The following is an 18,755-nucleotide window of genomic DNA, read 5'->3' as shown; positions in this document are numbered from 1 at the left end:
TCATAGGTCTGCACCAATGTACGTATATCATATCTCTACATGTATGTACATACGTTGATGTTGTTCAGTTGTGTCCAACTCTTCATGACTTCATGGACTCTTCCATAGACTCACTCAAGGCCTTTCTATCCTCCACTATCTCTTGAAGTCTGTCCAAGTTCATCTTCATTGTTTCCTTGACAATATTTATTGGTCTCATTTTCTTTCCCTTTTGCTTTTAATCTTTCCTAATATCAAGATCTTTTCTGAGTACCATCTTCTTGTGTCCAAATAATACAAGCTTCAGGCCCTGTATTTGACCTTCCAATAAATAGTCTGAATTCATTTCTTTAACTATTGACTGATAGGATCTCCTTGCTGAATAAGCAAGCTATCTCAAGTCTTCTCTAGCACCATAATTTGAAAGCATCAATTCTGTTGCTCTCCATTTTCTTTTTAGAAAGATTCACAGCCATATGTTACTTCTAGAAAAAACATGCCTTTGAGAAATATAGACTTTTGTTGACAAGGTGATATCTCTGCTTTTATGTATGCTGTCCAGATTTGCCATAGGTTTCCTTTCAAGAATAATTTCATGATTGGGGTCACCATGTGCAGTGATCTTTGAATCTAAGAATATAAATCTGATACTTCCTCCATTTCTTTTCCCTCTATTTATTAGGAAGTGGTGGACCAGTTGCCAAGTTTTTCTTTTCTTTATTTTTTTTTAATGTTAAGTTTCAAGCCAGTTTTCACACTTCACTAAAAGATTTTTAAATTTCTCTTCACTTTTTGTCATAGGAATAGTATCACCTACTTATGTGAGATTGTTGATATTTCTCCTAGATTTTGATTCATCCAGCCTGGCATTTTGGATGATTTTTTAAAAAGTTTCTTTCTCATGGAGTAATTATTAGAAAGGGGAAAAAACCCAGAGATTTCTTCAGTAGAGAGATTCACAGGTTACAATCATTTCAATGGGGTCAACAAAGTAATATTAATGTGGGTCTACTATGTGCTGGAGGCAGAACAGCATGGTGGACAGAGTATTGAATTTTGAGTCAGCAAGACTTTGGTTCAAATTTTGCATCTGGAGACTAATCTTAAATTACTTAAGACTTAAATCTTAGGCAATTAAAGAAAAACATAACCGCATAGATAGGTTGAAATCTAGTAGAGGATATTTCTACACACATCATTGATGTCTTCTACATGGTAATAGCAATGTACTATGATGAGAGTCCAGGGTATTTTTCATCACATGAACTCATCTAGAGTATTGTGGTCAGTTACAGGCACCACAGTTTTTAAAGGACATTAATAAGCTGGAGGGTATTCAAAGGAAAGTAATCAGGATGATTAAGAGGGGGCTTGAATTCCTATCATATTTGGAGTGATTGAAAGAAATATATAGAGCAGCTTTTTTTGTGGTTGCAAGGGATTGGAAAGTGAGGGTTTATTTATCAACAGGGAATAGTTGAATAAGTTATTGTACATGAATGTGGTGGAATATTATTGTGCTCAAAGTTTTCAGAGAAACCTGTGAAAACTTCTATGTATTGATATAAAATGAAGTGAGAAGAACCAGGAGAATGATTTATACAGTGTCAGCAATTTTGTAAAGATTCGAAACAACTTTGAAAAGACCTAGGAATTAATTGATCAATGATGGACAGAATCAGCTATACCCAGAAAAGGAACACTGGGAAATGAGTGCAAACTGTTATCATGTTTTTTGTTTTTCTCCCCAGGTTATTTTTACCTTCTGAATCCAATTCTTCCTTTGCAACAACAAAAACAACAAAATTTGGTTCTGCACATATATATTATACCTAGGATATACTATAAGATATTTAATATGTATGGGAATGCCTGCCATCTAGGGGAGGGGGTGGAGGGAAGGAAGGGAAAAATTCGGAACAGAAAGAGTACAAGGGATAATGTTGTAAAAAATTACCTATACATATGTACTGTCAAAAAAATGTTATAATTATAAAATTAATTAAAAAAAAAAAAAAGAAAGACCTAGGAATTTTGGTCAACACAATGACATAGCACAATCCAAGAGGGCTCATAATAAAAGCTGATACCCACTTTTTGACAGAGAAGTGATGGATTCAGAGTTCTTCAGATTGAAACATTTTAGGGGCAGGAATTTATTTGACTTCATTATGTAATGTTTATTTTTCTTGCATCTTCGATGTGGGGGGAAGAAGAAGGAAAAAAGAAAATATGAACCTGAAAATCAAATTGAAAATTGTTTAAAGAATTAATAAAGTCAATAAGTCTTTATTAAGTACCAACTATGTGGCAAGCATTGTGTTAAATGTTGGGAATGAAAAAAAAAGGTTAAAAAAAAAAAAAGCCAGTTCTCAAGGAACTCAGTTTAATCAGGGATGGAGAGATATTCAAAGAACTATATACAAATAAGATACATATAGGATAAATTGGATATAATCTCAGAGAGAAAATCCTAAGATTAAGGAGAACTGAAAAAGGCTACTTGCTGAAAGTAGAATGGTTAGTCTGGAAAAGATTGGATGGTGGAAGAGTAGGGAAGAGAGAAATAATAGCAGCCTTGAAATATTTAAAAGGTTCTCATGTGATGGAGGAGGACTTAGATCTGTTCCTTTTGGTCCCAGAAAGAAGACAAAGGGTAAAAGTTACAAAAAGACCAATTTAGGCCTTTAGTCTGGAAAAACTTCATAACAATTAGAGCTTTTTCAAAGAAAAGTAGGCTGGCTGCCTCAGGTGATATGCTCTAGTACCTTTAAGGGCTTTTAGCAGAACCTAGATGACTGCTTGTAGGATATAATATAGTGGGGATTTCTTCTATATGCCACTAACATCCCTTCCAACTCAAATTCTGTGATTATGCATTTTTATTTTCCAAATTTAAGATTTCACTGTAATAGAGAACCCTATAGTAATAGACTGACACTTGTTGGGCAAATTGTTAAGTCTTGTGAGAGTTTCCTGTGGCACTGTGAAGTTAATGACTTGTCCCATGGTCACCAACTACAATGTTTCAATATGGAGGTTACAAATATAGTAAATGTTATACACAAGTAATTTCCATTTCAGTAGGAGAGAAAAATTACTGTACACAAAATCATAGATTAGTGTATATTTAAGGGCTAAATTATGCACAATAAATCCAAATGTTGTAGAAATTCAGGTTAACAAACAAACCTTTATCAGGCTTCTATGATATGCTGTTCAATGTATTTGGCCCTGGAGAGACACAAATATGGAAAGATGTGTGACAATTTGAAATAAAGGTTCCCAACTTTTTTCAGACCCTATACTTCCTAGTTTTCAGCAAATCTTCCTTATTCAATATGAAAGGAAACAAATTCTATGCTTATGAACATTAGAAATTAAATACTTAGTCTATATAAAGTCACTTAATCTCTGTTTTAATTTCCTCACTTGTAGAAAAAGTGGAAAATAAGACCTACCTCTCAGAGTTGCTGTGAAAATAAAATGCTTTTAAAATGTATAGAATGCTTTATAAACATTAAAGTGCTATACAAATGTTAGCTATTCTTATAATTATTATTTATTTAATAATTTTCCACTCAGTTTAGGGCATTTTAGTAATATCTCACTAATTCTTACAAAGTCCTAAAAATGATGAATGACAATATCACATGTGAGATAAGCAAATAGGTCAGGGTAATAACGTGAAATATAGCCAAGTTGTGAAGAACTTTAAAAGCCAGCATTTATATTTGATTCTAGAAGTAATGATGAACTTTCATCCAGCCTTTGCTGGATAGCAGAAGAAAACTTTCAGAAAAATTGTTTTGATGTCTTTTTGGGAGATACATTGAAATTTATTTATTACAATCTCAAGTTATTTTAAAGAACATTTAACTTTGGTATCCAGTCATTTAATCAATAAACTTTTAAAAAATCTTTTAAACAGTGTTTTTAAAATTACATATAAAAATAATGTAACATCAATTTAAAAAATTTTTGAGTTCCAAATCGTTTCCTCCCCCCTCATTGAAAAGACAGGGCATAGTCATGCAAAACCTTAGTCATACTGTAAAAGAAAACAGACCAAAAACAAAAACAAAAAACAAACCAAGAAAAATAAAGAAAATAAAAAGTATGCTTTTATCTACATTCAGACTCTATCAGTTGTCTCTGGAGATAGATCGAATTTTTTGTCATCAGTTCCTTAGGATTGTCTAATGATCAAGTATTTATATGTCTTGCTATGTACCAAGCAATTATTAGGTACTTAGAAGCTCTTAAATTTTCAATAGTTGGCATTTCGAGATCTTGTCTTTAACCAAAGCTTTGCAAAAAATAGATTAGAAAACCTTTACCTAATTGTATGACATCCTTCCCAACTTCTGGGAGATATATACCAAGCTCACATTTTAGACTTTCCCCAGAAGAAAACATGTAAGAAAATATAATAATTTGCACAGTTCAATTATTCCCAGTGTGTGAATCAGACACTGACTGTTCAGCCTTCTTTTTTTTTTTTTTATCCTTCGTTTTTGAAGAAGCCCAATGATGTCATGAAGAATCTCCATGATATACAATATATATGGATAATACCTTTACTTGGAAATTAATTGGATTTAAGTGAGGCAGAGTTGTCAGCCTCACTTTCTCTTATGTAGTCTTCAAAGTCCAGTGGCAAGACAAAAGTCAAGATGCTTCTCAGTGGCTCAGGATGCACATACAGTTAAACCTAGGAGTGAAGAACCCTATAACTTCTACTTTAGCTAATAATAAAAGACACAGAGGTATTAAAAGGCATAATTTCCTTTAGAACTAAAATTGTCTCATCATTTCCAATTGGCTCAGAGGCCTGAATGAGAAAGGTTATTGTGAAAAATAAGGGCACAGTACTATATTATACAAAAATTATTGACTGATTGTGTGTGCCCAACAACAACTGGAATTATAGTTAAAAATTTTTATTTACACATAGACAATTTTGCTTCTTATGGATTAGATAAGAGTAGGAATACTTATGGCAGAACCAAGATTCCATTTTATTTAGGAGAACCTCTTTGGAATGTTATGGTCATGACTTCCCCATTTCCCCATCCCCCGCACACACACTTTTTTCTACTTCTACAGATTAGGCAGTCTTAGAGGGCTGCTTGGGGTATTGAGAAGTCTGGTAGCTTTCCAGAGATCCACAACTAGTATGTGTCAGAGGCAAGATTTCAACCTACAATGGTCAAAGGATATGAAAAGACAATTTTCAGATGATGAAATTAAAACTATTTCCACTCATATGAAAGAGTGTTCCAAATCACTATTGATCAGAGAAATGCAAATTAAGACGACTCTGAGATATCATTACACACCTGTCAAATTGGCTAAGATGACAGGAACAAATAACGATGAATGTTGGAGGGGCTGTGGGAAAACTGGGACACTGATGCATTGTTGGTGGAGTTGTGAAAGAATCCAACCATTCTGGAGAGCAATCTGGAATTATGCCCCAAAAGTTATCAAAATGTGCATACCCTTTGACCCAGCCATACTACTACTGGGCTTATATCCCAAGGAAATACTAAAGAAGGGAAAGGGACCTGTATGTGCCAAAATGTTTGTGGCAGCCCTTTTCATAGTGGCTAGAAGCTGGAAGATGAATGGATGTCCATCAATTGGAGAATGGTTGGGTAAATTATGGTATATGAATGTTATGGAATATTATTGTTCCGTAAAAAATGACCAGCAGGATGAATACAGAGAGGCTTGGAGAGACTTACATGAACTGAAGCTGAGTGAAATGAGCAGAACCAGAAGATCATTATACACTTCAACAATGATACTGTATGAGGATGTATTCTGATGGAAGTGGATATCTTTAACATAGAGAAGAGCTAATCCAATTCCAATTGATCGATGATGGACAGAATCAGCTACATCCAGAAAAGGAACACTGGGAAATGAGTGTAAACTGTTATTTTTACCTTCTGAATCCAATTCTTCCTGTGCAAAAAGAAATTCGGTTCTACACACATATATTGTATCTAGAATATATTGTAATATATTTAACAAGTATAAGACTGCCTGCCATCTGGGGGAGGGGGTTTGGGGAGGAAGGGAAAAAATCTGAACAGAAGTAAGTGCAAGGGATAATGTGGTAAAAAATTACCCATGCATATGTACTGTCAAAAAAAAAGTTATAATTATAAAATAAAAAAAAAAAAATATGGAATGGAAACAGATCTACAGCCAGCAATGACTACTTAAAAAAAAATAAGCATACATATATATGTTCTGTGTGTCTATCAGCAGAATTTGCAGCTGCCTACTGCTGATCAGGAAAGGGCTCAGGCTGATGGAATAATAGACTATATCATTATTATAGATATAGTATGTAGCTCCCTGGGTTCAGCTTTCAATAGTAGGGAAGAAATTTAGGAATTAAGGAGTAATTTAGGAATTAAGGAGTAATATCTCAAGGATAACACAGTGAACAACAACTTTGCCAGTCCTGAAGAATTAAAAGAAATTGATGATAAAGTAAGGAAAGAGATGGATGATACCTTCCAGTTTGCTACAGCTGATCCAGAACCACTTTGAGAATAGCTCTCAGAGCTATTCCAGAGAAGCACCTTTTGAGATTTGTGATATCACTGGATCAAGTACAAATCTGTCAGCTAAATATATGTGTGGAAACTTAATTATAAGGCTATTAATGGGATATTATCTTGTCAACTGTAAGAAACCATTTGTTAGGTTTAATGTTTTAGCTTCCTTAAGGAAGGGATGAAGGCTACAAAAATAAAAATATTTTAAACTGTTAAAAAAAAAAGATTTCAACCTACAATCCAAATTCATTAATAAAATTATGTAAGTTCTTTCTTTTTTTAAAGCAGTAATTGTAGTATACTAGAAGATGCTTGTCAATTGGGTGAATGGCAAAAAAAAAAAAATTGTAGTATATGATTGTGATAGAATTCTATTGTAGAATTTTAAGATGAGCTCCATGATCTCAGAAAAACATGGATAGACTTGAATGAAATGAAGAACAAAATAAACAGAATCAAGAGATTGTTCTATATGGTTACAGCAATATTATCTTAAGAACATCTTTTAGAAATAAGTCATTTTGACTTATAAATGTCCAAATTAACTACAAAGGACATATAAAAGAAAAATCTGCATCCATAGAAAGAACTGACCAATAGAAGTATATATAGAATGATTTGATTTTACATAGATACATATTTGTGTCTAATGGTAGCCATCTCTGGGGGCAGAGGAGGGGAGGGAAAAAAAAGGAGGAAATTATATTATATATTTAAAAGAAACAGCAAGTCACACAGAATAGATTTTCAATTTCATGTCCATCAGCTTTTTAAAAAAACATGTTACAGAAATGTTTCCTTATTCTATAAATTTAAAATAAAATTTTAAAAAATTTTAAATTACTTAGGTTATTTCAATTAGGTTATTTAATTCTGTTTATCTTATTGGAGTAATTTTGTTTATTCTTTTTCTGGTTTACTCTGTATCCAACCAATCTCATTTTGCATATAGAAATGCCTTTCTTTCCTATTATATTTGAAAAGACAGAAATTGAATCTCAAAAGTTGTATCATTTTTTAACAAATCATTTCAAAGAAAGGAATACTACTTATATGGGTGATAATTAGTATTTTTCTGTTTGTCCCAAATAATTCTCTCTCTCTCACTTTTTTTTTTAATTCTGGTTACATGCTACATTCATTGGCCAGAATTTTAATATAATCAGTAAAGCAACATTTTATGAGACATTTCCATTTTTAAAACCAAACAATGGAAAACCTAAGGGAATTGAAAGAAGAGTTGGTCACAGAGGTGTTATTGTGACACACATATAGCAAAGGATGCCAAGTCCATGGCTGTAGACAAAATTATCAGTTTTCATACACTTCCAGTGGAACTAGGACACCAGGAGAAGCCACCATCCTTCCCTATTTATCCCTCCTAGATAGACAAAGCCCCATTTCATTGCCTTCCTGGTGAAAGGCAGCTCCTGTTTTCTGAGGTGCTGACATTGATATTTGCCAGCCCCATTCACCTGTACCCTAGAATAACAGCAAGTAGGAGGGGTCAAATCACACCCTAAAATAGGAACTGGGAATGATAAGAAAATTGTTTTCTTTACCAATAAAAGTCAAAATGGCAGTTCAAAAGGCTAAGAACATCAGTGAGAGGATGATATTAGAGCACTGAATCTTGAGACAGAATTACTAAAGAGTTTGCAAACAAGACTGTAAACATAACTGGGGTATTTTGAGGATATCAACCATAGTGGAACAGGTCTCTGACTTGGGAATGACCAGAGATCAACAGAACAGAACAGAGGCAACTGTGTCAGGAATCAAGTATTGATTTAATCAATTTCAAAGTGACTAATTTGCAAGCTGAACCTCCTCCTTGTCCCTTGTTCTTCCCCTCTCTGCACCCTAAAGATGGGTTTAACATTCTGGAATAAAGGCAGTGTTTTATATATAAATAAGGATTGGACCATAAAACAATCATTCTTAGATCTTGAGTAGTCCTTCTCAGAGCAGGCAAAACCATGAGCAAGGCAGACATTCCTTTATCCTGAAGAAACTGTTTCCAGGTTGATCATCTAAAATCTTAAGGGTTGTTGAGACTTGTGATTATTCAGGAGGGGTAGAGAATCACTGTGTCAGGGACAAGAATGTACCAGAGCTATTCAGCAATTATTAGCATGTCAGGAGATGTGGTGGATGGCTTTAGGCTGTAGACTACCACCTGTTCTGGCTTTCAGATCCCTGGGAAATAACGGGAGCTCCAATAAATCTAAACAGTTATTGATTAATATAAAAATTATAAATCCCCAAGAGCTGGTGCTAGTCAAAGCAATAAATTTTGCCAGCAAAATTTGCCAGCTCACCAGCAGGTGAGATCATCCAGAGAACCAAGGTTAGGACACAGCCTGCTTCCTGAACCTTAACTCTGGAAAACAGGATGTTCAAATGTCTTGAGAAGGGCCTTGCTCTATTTGGTATTATGCAAGCCCCAGACAGAAGTGACCCTCTCCAACCAACTTATTAATTCTGTTAGTACAAAAAAATTCCTATATAAAGTCTTGGCAAAAGTTCCTTGAAGTGGGAAAATAGCAATAGGAATACATAGCACAAATCCAATTCCAATTGATTAATGATGGACAGAATCAGCTACATCCAGAAAAGGAACACTGGGAAATGAATGTAAACTGTTATTTTTACCTTCTGAATCCAATTCTTCCTGTGCAACAAAAAAATTAGGTTCTACACACATATATTGTATCTAGAATATACTGTAATATATTTAACATGTATAGGACTGCTTGCCATCTGGGGGAGGGGTTGGGGGAGGAAGGGAAAAAATCTGAATAGAAGTAAGTGCAAGGGATAATGTAAAAAATTACCCATGCATATGTAATGTCAAAAAAAATGTTATAATTATAAAATAAAATAAAAATTAAAATAAAAAAAAAAAGAGTGGAGAGACCCCATCTCTCAAAAGGAGAAAAAAAAAAAAAAAAGAATACATAGCACATTAAGCTTACCTAGTGTTTCAAGTACATTCTGTGAGGTAGATCCTAGTTATTATTCCTATTTTAAGAAACTGAGGCCTAAAAAAGGTTAAATAATCAGGAAAGATTGTTGTTTGCTCTTTCTTCTTAAAGAGGACTATGACATCAGGAAAGTGAAGACATGACATTCAAGTGAATTGGGTGTAAGTGAAAGAGAAGACTAGCCTCACTTTCTCCTCCAGAGCCTCTGGGTCCAGTAGCAAGTTATAGGTCAGGATGATTGAAGATGGTCCTTAATCAAGTCAGGACTCAGGTGGACTCTTATCTTCCATCAATAGTTCTCCTAGGTTTGAATTACTGCTTGCCCAGAATAAGCTGATCTTCAGAAATCTCCATCACTAAGCACTCAGTTTTTGATATCTTCTAAACCTCTCTGTAGCCTCTCCTCTCCCATTTCTATCAGCCATTCTGTTTGTTTTGAACTCTACCAAACATCTGTTCCAACCTCTATCTCCATCCTCTTTTCAGCTTCTTTTTGTATGTGGAATTCCTCCTTTCAGGCAGGGACTATCATTTTTGCCTCTTTTTGTATACCCAGCACTGTGCCTGTCACATCTGTCTGTTATTAAATTCTGTCTGAACTCATCTATCGAATTTTCTTGACAGGATGCTAGAGCAGTTTGCCATTTTCTTCTCTAGTATGTCCTCATTTGAACTCAGATCTTTCTGACTTCAGTGCTCTATCCAGCCATTCCAATATGAATAACAATATGGGGAACCTCACCAGGCCTGGACATGGAAAGGATTGACAGACTGATAGCTCTTTCTCGATTCCGCCATTTTTCAACCATGCTTGACTTTTGGTGACCCCCACTGGGGGCCTTCTTGGCAGAGGTACTGGGAGTGCTTTGCCATTTCTGTAGCTCATTTTACAGATGAGGAAACTGAGGCAAAGAGCATTAAGTGATTTGTCCAGGATCACACAGCTAGTAAGAATTTGAGGACAGGTTTGAATTCAGGAGATCAGTCTTCCTGACACCAGGACAGATAGTCTAGCTTCTGTACTAACTAGCTATCCCTGGAGAGCTTTTTGTTCTGTTGTTTCAATCATGTCTGACTAAGAGTCAGGGAGACATTAGAATTTATTAAGGGCAATATGGATATGGACAGATCTGCACATTAGGAGAATTTTGATGGATTAGTAGAAGAAATTGGACTGGAGGAGGAAGAGACTTGAGGTAGGGAAATTGAAAGAAGCCTATTGCAAGTTCAGGTGCAAGATGAGGATTTACACCAAGAGGCTAGCAGTAAATGAAAAAAAAGGGGGCATGCTGAGATTAAGATGTCTACCAGGACATCGAATCTGAGACTGGAGATCAGGAAATAGATTGTTTGTTCTTTAGTCCTGCCTAACTTTATGTGACTCCATTTGAGATTTTCTTGGCAAAGATATTTAACAGATGAGGAACTGAGTTAAATAGGTTGCTTACAGTCACACAGCTATCTGAGGCCACATTTGAATTCAAGTCTTCCTAACTCCAAGCTCAGCACTCCATTCACTACCTAGCTAGAGAAATAAATCCTGAGAATCATCTATATAGAAAGATTAATCGGACAAGATTAATGGCAGCTGTTGAGATTACCAAGTAATATAGATTACAGGCAGAAGAAAATTGGGCTCAGAAAAGAGGTCCTTGAGAGACATCTCTCAAGGTGATAACCCATCAATTATAGACAAAATCTTGAGTGATTTTAACATTAAAAAATAATTTCAGGAGAGATTTTAAGCCTTTATTCTCTTCTGTGAAGTCAAAAGCTTTCTATATTAAAAAACAAACAAACAAACAAACACCCTGCAGAATTGTTCAGTCAATGAATCAAGCATTTACCAACTGACTACCATGAGGCAAATACTGTTGGTCTTAGAGGGATACAAAGATAAAATAAAATAGCCCCTGCTTTCAAGAAGATAATATTCTGGAGGGAAATAATATATGCATATTTTTTGGAAGAAAAACATTCAAGAGATTATATAGATTAATCCTATTTTTATGAATTATAATAGTCGGACACTAAAAATCTTATTCCAGTGATTCATTACAGTGACAAGGTGACACTATTTCACCTAGTGAAAGTCCTACCAAAGAGAAAAGGCTTCCGATACTTCCAAAACCAGCTTACAATTTATTTGAGAACCACAGTAGCTAAATTCACTCTAGGTTAGCCATTGATTAATCTTTTTTTTATAAGCTTACAAAAACTTTAAAAGACTAAAGAATTTTGACACACCGATAATATCATGAATGCTTGATTTATTGAAATATTAGTATTAAAAACAATAATAAATTACTACTCTTCTAGCAATGATTTTCAAACTTTTTTTGTCAGTTGAAAACTTGGGGGTAGGGGAGAAAGCCTTAAATCCTATTGGTTACTTGCCTGTTTGTTACTGGAGTGGGAGGGTGGTATGGAAAAGGGGAAATATCCTTATAAATATGAATTAAAATAAACAGTATTTTATTAATGTGTTAGGCAAATAAAATATGATTATTTGTAAATAAGAATACCTCAAAAACTTTTGGACTTTTTGAAAATCTCTGCCCTCCTGGGCCCACAGACAGTCAGATCCTACAGAACAGTATGATCCTTGGTGAATCATTTAACCTCTCTGAGCCTCGGTTTTCACTTCTTTAAAATTAGGGCCATAAAGCCTGCAGCACCCATTTCACAGGGCTCTAAGCTCAAATAAGATTGTATAAAGCCCTTTTCAATTTTAAAGTGGTATCCTGTAAAAATGGATATTATTTTTATTATTCAAGATTCGAGATTTTTCATACGTACTTACATGGACAAAAAAGAAGAAACACCTGGTTGGGAGTTAATGCTTTTCTTTTTAATGTAGTTTCTGGCTCCTGTGACTGTGACTAAACACCGGGTGCAGAGTTCAATCCCATCCCACACCTATTGTCCCAGAACAAGGAACCGGTATTTCCGGCAGAGCAGGATCAAGGGATGTCCGGACGAGGATGGGGGTGGGGAGCAGCGAAGCCAAAACCAGAGGAAAGGGTTAACTTTTCCAACTCTTCGGCCCCTTCCCATTCACAGCCAAGGTCAGAGTGGAAGGGCCCGCCCACCCGGCAGCCAGCCCCCAAAGCGCCACCTTGCCGTTCTGATGTAGGAGCGGACATCTGTGGCTCCTAAAATCCCGAGGCCTGTGCAGTGTTTTAGTCCTGAAGCATTGAGAAGTTTATCAGGAAAGAAATCAGGGCATGAAAAAAGAGGGAGGGAAGAAGGGGATGCAGAGGGATTGGAAGTCACGGCGTAAACCTTGAGACCTCCGGTTGGGATTCTCAGGGCCTATTTGACCAAATAAAGCCAATGCCAGAGCGCTCCGGCACGAGAGGCCACGGGTCCGGTGACTAGGCTCGTCCTATAATGGCGTAGGCAAGTGCCAACCTTTTTCCTGTCCCATTCCCTAAAGAAGGACCCGGGCTAGTTACGAATCTTGCTTCCCTTAGGAAGCGGAGAAACAGGTGTCGAGGCGGCAGTGGCTGCCACAGTCGCTTGCTTCCTCTCTGGCCCATTCCCTTTTCCATCTTAGGACTTTAGGGATAGTACCCCAGGGTGCTCACCTTGCAGCCCGGGAAGACTGACCGAGAGGAGGCGTAACAACTGTCCCTTCCCCCACTCGGGGTGGCTTGCCGCTCCTTTTTTTTTTTTTTTTTTCCTTTCTCCCAAACCTCCAAACAGGAAATAGCCTGAGTCACAATAATACAGACACAGGAGCAGCGGCGACTCACACACCCAATCCCGGGTCAAGAACCCCGCGCTCTGGCTCCAGAGAGTCGGCAGCCAGCAGGGAAGGCAGCCCAGAGCCCAGTGTCCAAGTTTGCAAGCTGGGCACGAATACCAGGGGCATTGGAACTAAAGTCCTCTCTCTGCTTTCTCCACCTCGGGCTGTAGTGGTATCGCACCAGCCGGTTAGGCCGACGGCTGCAGGCAAGTACCTTCCATATTTTCCCCGATCTAGTTTTTCCCGCTCTCCTTTAAGAGCCAGGAGCCCGAGCTTCTGGGCTGTCTCTGGTGACGCGTAGGCTTCCCCTGGGAGACGGCAGGACTACCCAAGCCGAGCTGAGCCAGAGGTGCGGGAGCAGGGCGTCGCCGGGACTTCCTTTCCTCCTGCCTGTGCTTTTAGGACGCCGGGCGCTGTAGGATTTGTGGCGTTCGGCACTTGTAGCGGTGGACGCTGCTGGGAGGTTACACCTTTTTTGAATCTCTTTTCTTGGCTCTTGCTTTTTGGTCTTAGAGGGAAGAAACTCCTTGCTTGGGTCGGCGAGCGTGGAGGATTTTTACACTTCCTTCTCCAAATTGAAGCCCCTTCGTTTCTTACTACAGGTGCTCCGAAGGGAGTGCTCCCATTTCCCCCGTACACCCCCGCCTGGAATCATATGGGAGACATCCTGGATTGAAACTTTCACTTTCGCCTGAGATTCATTTTAACGAGATTAAAAGGGTCTTTTCGAATGTTTCTTTTTGTTTTGTCCATCTAGTGTTTTCGTGTTGACGGCGGGGATCAGAGATAATTTTTTAATTAACGTGAGCACAGAGCCTAGACAGGGAAGGGCATTGCTTTGAGGAAAATGAGAAAGAACTAGCTAATAAATAATAAATGAAATAAATTGTAGTTGCCTGTCTCGTACTCTCCACGAGAGCTGTGAGTCAAGTTTTGTACTTCCTTTTTACGTTATTTAACCAGCTCCATTCCCACATTTATTAGGCCGCTAGTGTGTGCATAGTTCATTGGAGAAATTCAGAGTTTAAATAAACCCATTTGAGAGGGGGAAGGAGACAGTGGAATGGACTGTTTAAAAAAATGCAGTAAGTTGGTTAGTTTTCAAAGTTGTTACACATTTGAGTCAGACAGTATGGGATCTTACATATAGAACAGAAGAGACCTTAAGAAGCTAAGTAGGCCAATCTCATTTTAAGCATGAAGGAACTGAAGGCTGACTTGCTCACTAGTAGCAGAGGCGGCATATGGACCTAAATCCTCGACTCCAAATCCAAAGTTCTGTCCACTGTAAAGAGCTGCCTCTTTTTATTGGCTAAAGGCCACTGAATTTCAGGTGATTTTTTACCTGAGAAGGGAATTTCAAAATTGTTTAAGTCTTAGCTAGGGTCACTCTTTGGAACTTAAGTTGAATGAATGAGTGTCCTTGCTATTTCCCTGCTGAGAAATTACTTCCTGCTTCTTGCCTATTAACTGCAGTGCTTTGGGAACTCCAGTCAATCATTCAAGGATTTCAGATCACTTCACTATTATTCATTTTAGCTTATAATAATAAATAAAAGGGGAAGCTCAAAAGATACTATGTTTACTTGTAATTCATGAGGGTTTTAGGGCATCCTGGAAGTGTTCTGTGAAATGTTTTATGGGGCAGCTAGGTGGCGCAGTGGATAGAGCACCAGTCCTGAATTCAGGAGGATTTGAGTTCAAATGTGGTCAGACACTTAAATATTTCCTAGCTGTGTGACCCTGGGCAACCCCAATTGCCTCAGGAAAAAAGAAGAAAGAAAGAAAGAAATGTACGTTTTGTTTTCTGTGTTGTGTTCTGTATAACACACCTCCAAACCAATGCCTATTGGAACGCCTATATCCTAGACACCCCTAGTGACAAAATTCTGTGCTGATATTTGTTAGAAAAGGATTTGCCCTTTTTTTCTTATATCTCAAATTTTGTTGTGCAAGTCTAGGGATCTCCCCAAAGAAGAAAGTTGTAAAGGTAGTTTGTTATCCTTGTCAGCTTTGTACTGTGTGAAGTTGACTGCAGAATTAAAATGTAGAATCAAGGATCAGAAATCAGTTATTGAATGAAACCAGTTGTGTAAGATACGCTTATTGTTGGTCTGACAAATTCTTCATTTATACTCTCTCTTTTTTTTTTTTAAAGGATTAGTTTTGATTAGTTTTTTAAATTTTGTACCAAAGTCCATTGTAGCTTTTTAGATAAATGCCAAGAAAATCAATCAATGCACAAGTGATGAAGCAAACATCTGTAAAGCTAATTTGAATATTAGGCCACAAATAAATAATACAAACAAATTTGAAAATAGTTGAAGATAATTTAGGTTTCCTTCTAAGTAATATTTGTGAGAAGTCAGTTGTTTTGCTAAAATAAAAAAAATTCTTGGTTCAAGTCAAATTAGAAATAAACTAGGAGATAGAAATGAAAATTCATAGGTTTAGCTATTATGTATTTAACTGAACATCTCTCTATTAGCATATTTAAGTAAAGGAAAAAACAATCCTGAATCATCTTAACTTATTCAATAGTTTTTCCAGTTAGAAAGCATAGGTAACAAAATAATTCCTGCCTCTCACTAAATAAATATTGTTTATAATGTTGAAATGTAATAAAGATTTGTAATGAATTGGTCTGGAAATGTATAATTTTTTTAAAGTCTATTTCGTACCACTACCATTAAATGTTTGGAAATCATTTAAAGAGATTCTGCTGCAAGAGTTCCACCACTTTATTTTAAAGTGGAATTTTTTTTTTTAAATCATTTAACATTTGGATTCCTCCTTTGGTCTGTAGTTGGTTTAGGTTTTTTTGCGGGGGAGGTTTTTTTTTTTTACCAATTTATCCCATAAAAATAATAACTAACATTTATATAGCACTTATTATGTGCCAGGCACTTTACAAATATTTTTTCTTTTGATCTTAAGTGCTATTATTACTTCCATTTTACAGATTAGGAAATGCAGACAAGGAACAATGGAGTGATTTTTGCCAGGATAATACAATTAATAAATGTTTCATTTTGAAACACTTGAACTTAGATCTTTCTGACTTCAGACTCAAATTCTACCTATTATGCTACTTAGCTGTCCACAGTAAGAAATTCTTTGAGAATAAAAACTGCATGATATCCAAGGATAAGTGTTTCTGATGAAATGGGCAATACCTACTTTTTGAGTTTAAAAATTAAAGTAGCATCAGTGTATAGGTATACCTCATTTTATTGTTGAAGTGATTATCCAAGGTCCTATCACTTTGTAAGTATCTGAGGCAGGTTTTAAATTCAGTTATTCCCCCATTCCAGGTGCATGAGAACATCACACTACCTTTTTATTTTTTGTTTTTTTTCTAGAGCACAAAGGACATATTTTAAGCCTTTATGCATCCATAGTCACATAAACATTTTTATGTTTTAGAAACTCCCCCATAAGAATGAAATTTGATTTAACTGCAGTTTCTTCAAGTTTCTGATCTTTGGTGATACCCTTTTCATCGAGGTCATATAAACGATTCTATATACAAAAAGGACACAGATAGATAGCACAGTGGTTATAGCACTGGCCCTGGAGTCAGGAGATCTGAGTTCAAATGTGACTTCAGACATTACTAGCTTTGTGAACCTGGGCAAGGTCCTATTTGCCTCAGTTTCCTCATTTAAACTAATTTTGTTCTTTAATCATGCTAAGTGATGAATGAACGAGTTATCTAATATCAAACATACTAAAATGATTTTATTTTAGTTGGAGAAAGAAACCACTCCAGCATCTTTGCCAATAGAAGCCTAAATGGGGTCACAAAAAGTCAGACATGACTGAAACAACTGAATAATAAAATACATTTAAAAAAAAGCATGGATAATGCAAAAATTCAGTAAGCAGTTAATGAGATATTCTGCCAGATATCATTTTGATACCTGACTTTTGGTGACTGCTTGCCCCTGGATTGGAGCTATTCATCTTATATCTAGGAATTTTTGGCTTCTTTTTGTTTGAAATTCATTTTGACTTGTACAAAGAAGTAATTCCAATGGAAGAGGGATCACTGAAAATGCCTTTTTAAAAAGGCTGTCTAAAGGCCATCTCCTGAATTCCTTTTTCAGTTTGAGTGGTCTGAAGAAAAAAGATTTCCTCTACTAATACTGCAGGTTTCCAGTCCCTCCACTTTCTTTCTCCCTCCCCTCCCCCCACTATGCATTCTTTGGCTTTGCTTGAATATTATGGCAATAGAATTTAACATTCCAGTTTAAAGAAAACAGAATAATAGTATTAATTCAAGCAGTCTGCTTTGAAAAAAAATATTTCTTAGGCTTCAGGCTACAAATACTATGAATCATCTGTCTAAAATGCATAATAATCAGTAGGTACAAAAGATCAAGGGAAGAATTCCTTTGTGTTAAACATAAAGGATAATTATTAATTCATACATTCTTAATACAGACACCTAAATATTAGCATTCCAAAGTTTAATAAATTTTATGTGCCCAAATTTTGAAGTCAAAAAACTGCAATTAGCAAGAACTCCACAAATTCAGTGAATTTTATAACCAAAATTTGACAATGAAAAGGAGAGAGGAGAGAGACAGTAGAATCAGAATTGAATGTGGGTTTTTGAAAGTTTTATTGATGCCTTTTATTTTTCCCTATTCCTCTTCCCACCATTCAAATTTCCCTTTTGATAGAGAAAAAAACTAAGACAAAACTGACAAACTGGCCTATATGAGACAGTATGTGCCATTGATACTTTACTTTCCCACCAAGAGAAGTTTTTCATCTATGAAACAAAGATGCCATTGAAGTTAATACAAATTTGGCTTCTATGTAATGTCATTTTCATTTTCATCATCATAAAGGACATGCTCCCCTTTGGGAACTTCATTTTGTTTTCTGGGATACTTCATATCCTCTACATGAAAACTCATGGAAACCCTAGTGGGATAGAAACTGGTACTCTCCTTAGGATTAGTGACTGCACCATGATGCTTTTCCTTCTCTTACTGCTGCTTAGTTACCCTGCTAGCATAAATATAACAAATATTGAGAATGTTAGACCAAAGCAAAATGAGAAGCAAGAGAAAAATATTCCCTGAGTTTTACCATGTGCTTTGCTGCTAAGTCCTCTGGCTTTGCCATCTATGCTTTGCTGTTGTACCCTAAAGACTCTGGTAGTGAACTATCCCTGAACTGTCCCTGAACCGTTAGGGCTACTAGGCCTTTTCATCTACCTTACAGCTGAATTCTCCTATATGTGTGTTGTTCATTCATTTTTTGTAGTGTCTCACTTTTGGTGATCCTATTTGTTTGTTTTTTGTTTGTTTGTTTGTTTGTTTCTTTTTTGGCAGAGATATGGGAGCATTTAGCCATTTCCCTATCCAGCTCATTTTACCAATGAAGAAGTCGAGGCAAACAGGGTTAAGTGACTTAGCCAGGGTTACACAGCTAGTAAATGTCTGA

General features: G+C 36.3%; 1 protein-coding gene and 1 long non-coding RNA gene across 4 annotated transcripts in view; one reads left to right on the top strand and one right to left on the bottom strand.

Moving 5' to 3' along the window:
• Window positions 1-2,072: 2,072 nt before the first annotated feature.
• On the bottom strand, window positions 2,073-12,459 carry LOC141550278 (uncharacterized). Of its 2 annotated transcripts, none has more exons than XR_012484563.1 (3): window positions 12,348-12,459; window positions 3,172-3,213; window positions 2,073-2,217 (listed from the first exon to the last, which is right to left on the bottom strand). It is a non-coding gene; the product is annotated as an uncharacterized LOC141550278 (long non-coding RNA). The 2 variants fall into 2 exon arrangements; XR_012484562.1 differs by lacking the exon at window positions 12,348-12,459 and adding an exon at window positions 5,730-5,868.
• A 226-nt stretch (window positions 12,460-12,685) lies between these two features.
• TJP2 (tight junction protein 2) overlaps window positions 12,686-18,755 on the top strand; it is a 143,198-nt gene continuing 137,128 nt past the window's right edge. The window contains exon 1 of one of the 2 annotated variants that reach the window (XM_074280731.1): window positions 12,686-13,501. The gene's annotated coding sequence lies outside the window, so the exon portion shown is untranslated. The remainder of the gene's footprint in view (window positions 13,502-18,755) is intronic. The other variant, XM_074280730.1, reaches the window with a different exon arrangement.

The sequence above is a fragment of the Sminthopsis crassicaudata genome, chromosome 1 (genome assembly GCF_048593235.1).
Source record: "Sminthopsis crassicaudata isolate SCR6 chromosome 1, ASM4859323v1, whole genome shotgun sequence".
In the NCBI taxonomy this organism is placed as follows: domain Eukaryota; kingdom Metazoa; phylum Chordata; class Mammalia; order Dasyuromorphia; family Dasyuridae; genus Sminthopsis; species Sminthopsis crassicaudata.
This window is presented reverse-complemented; position numbering and strand designations above follow the sequence as displayed.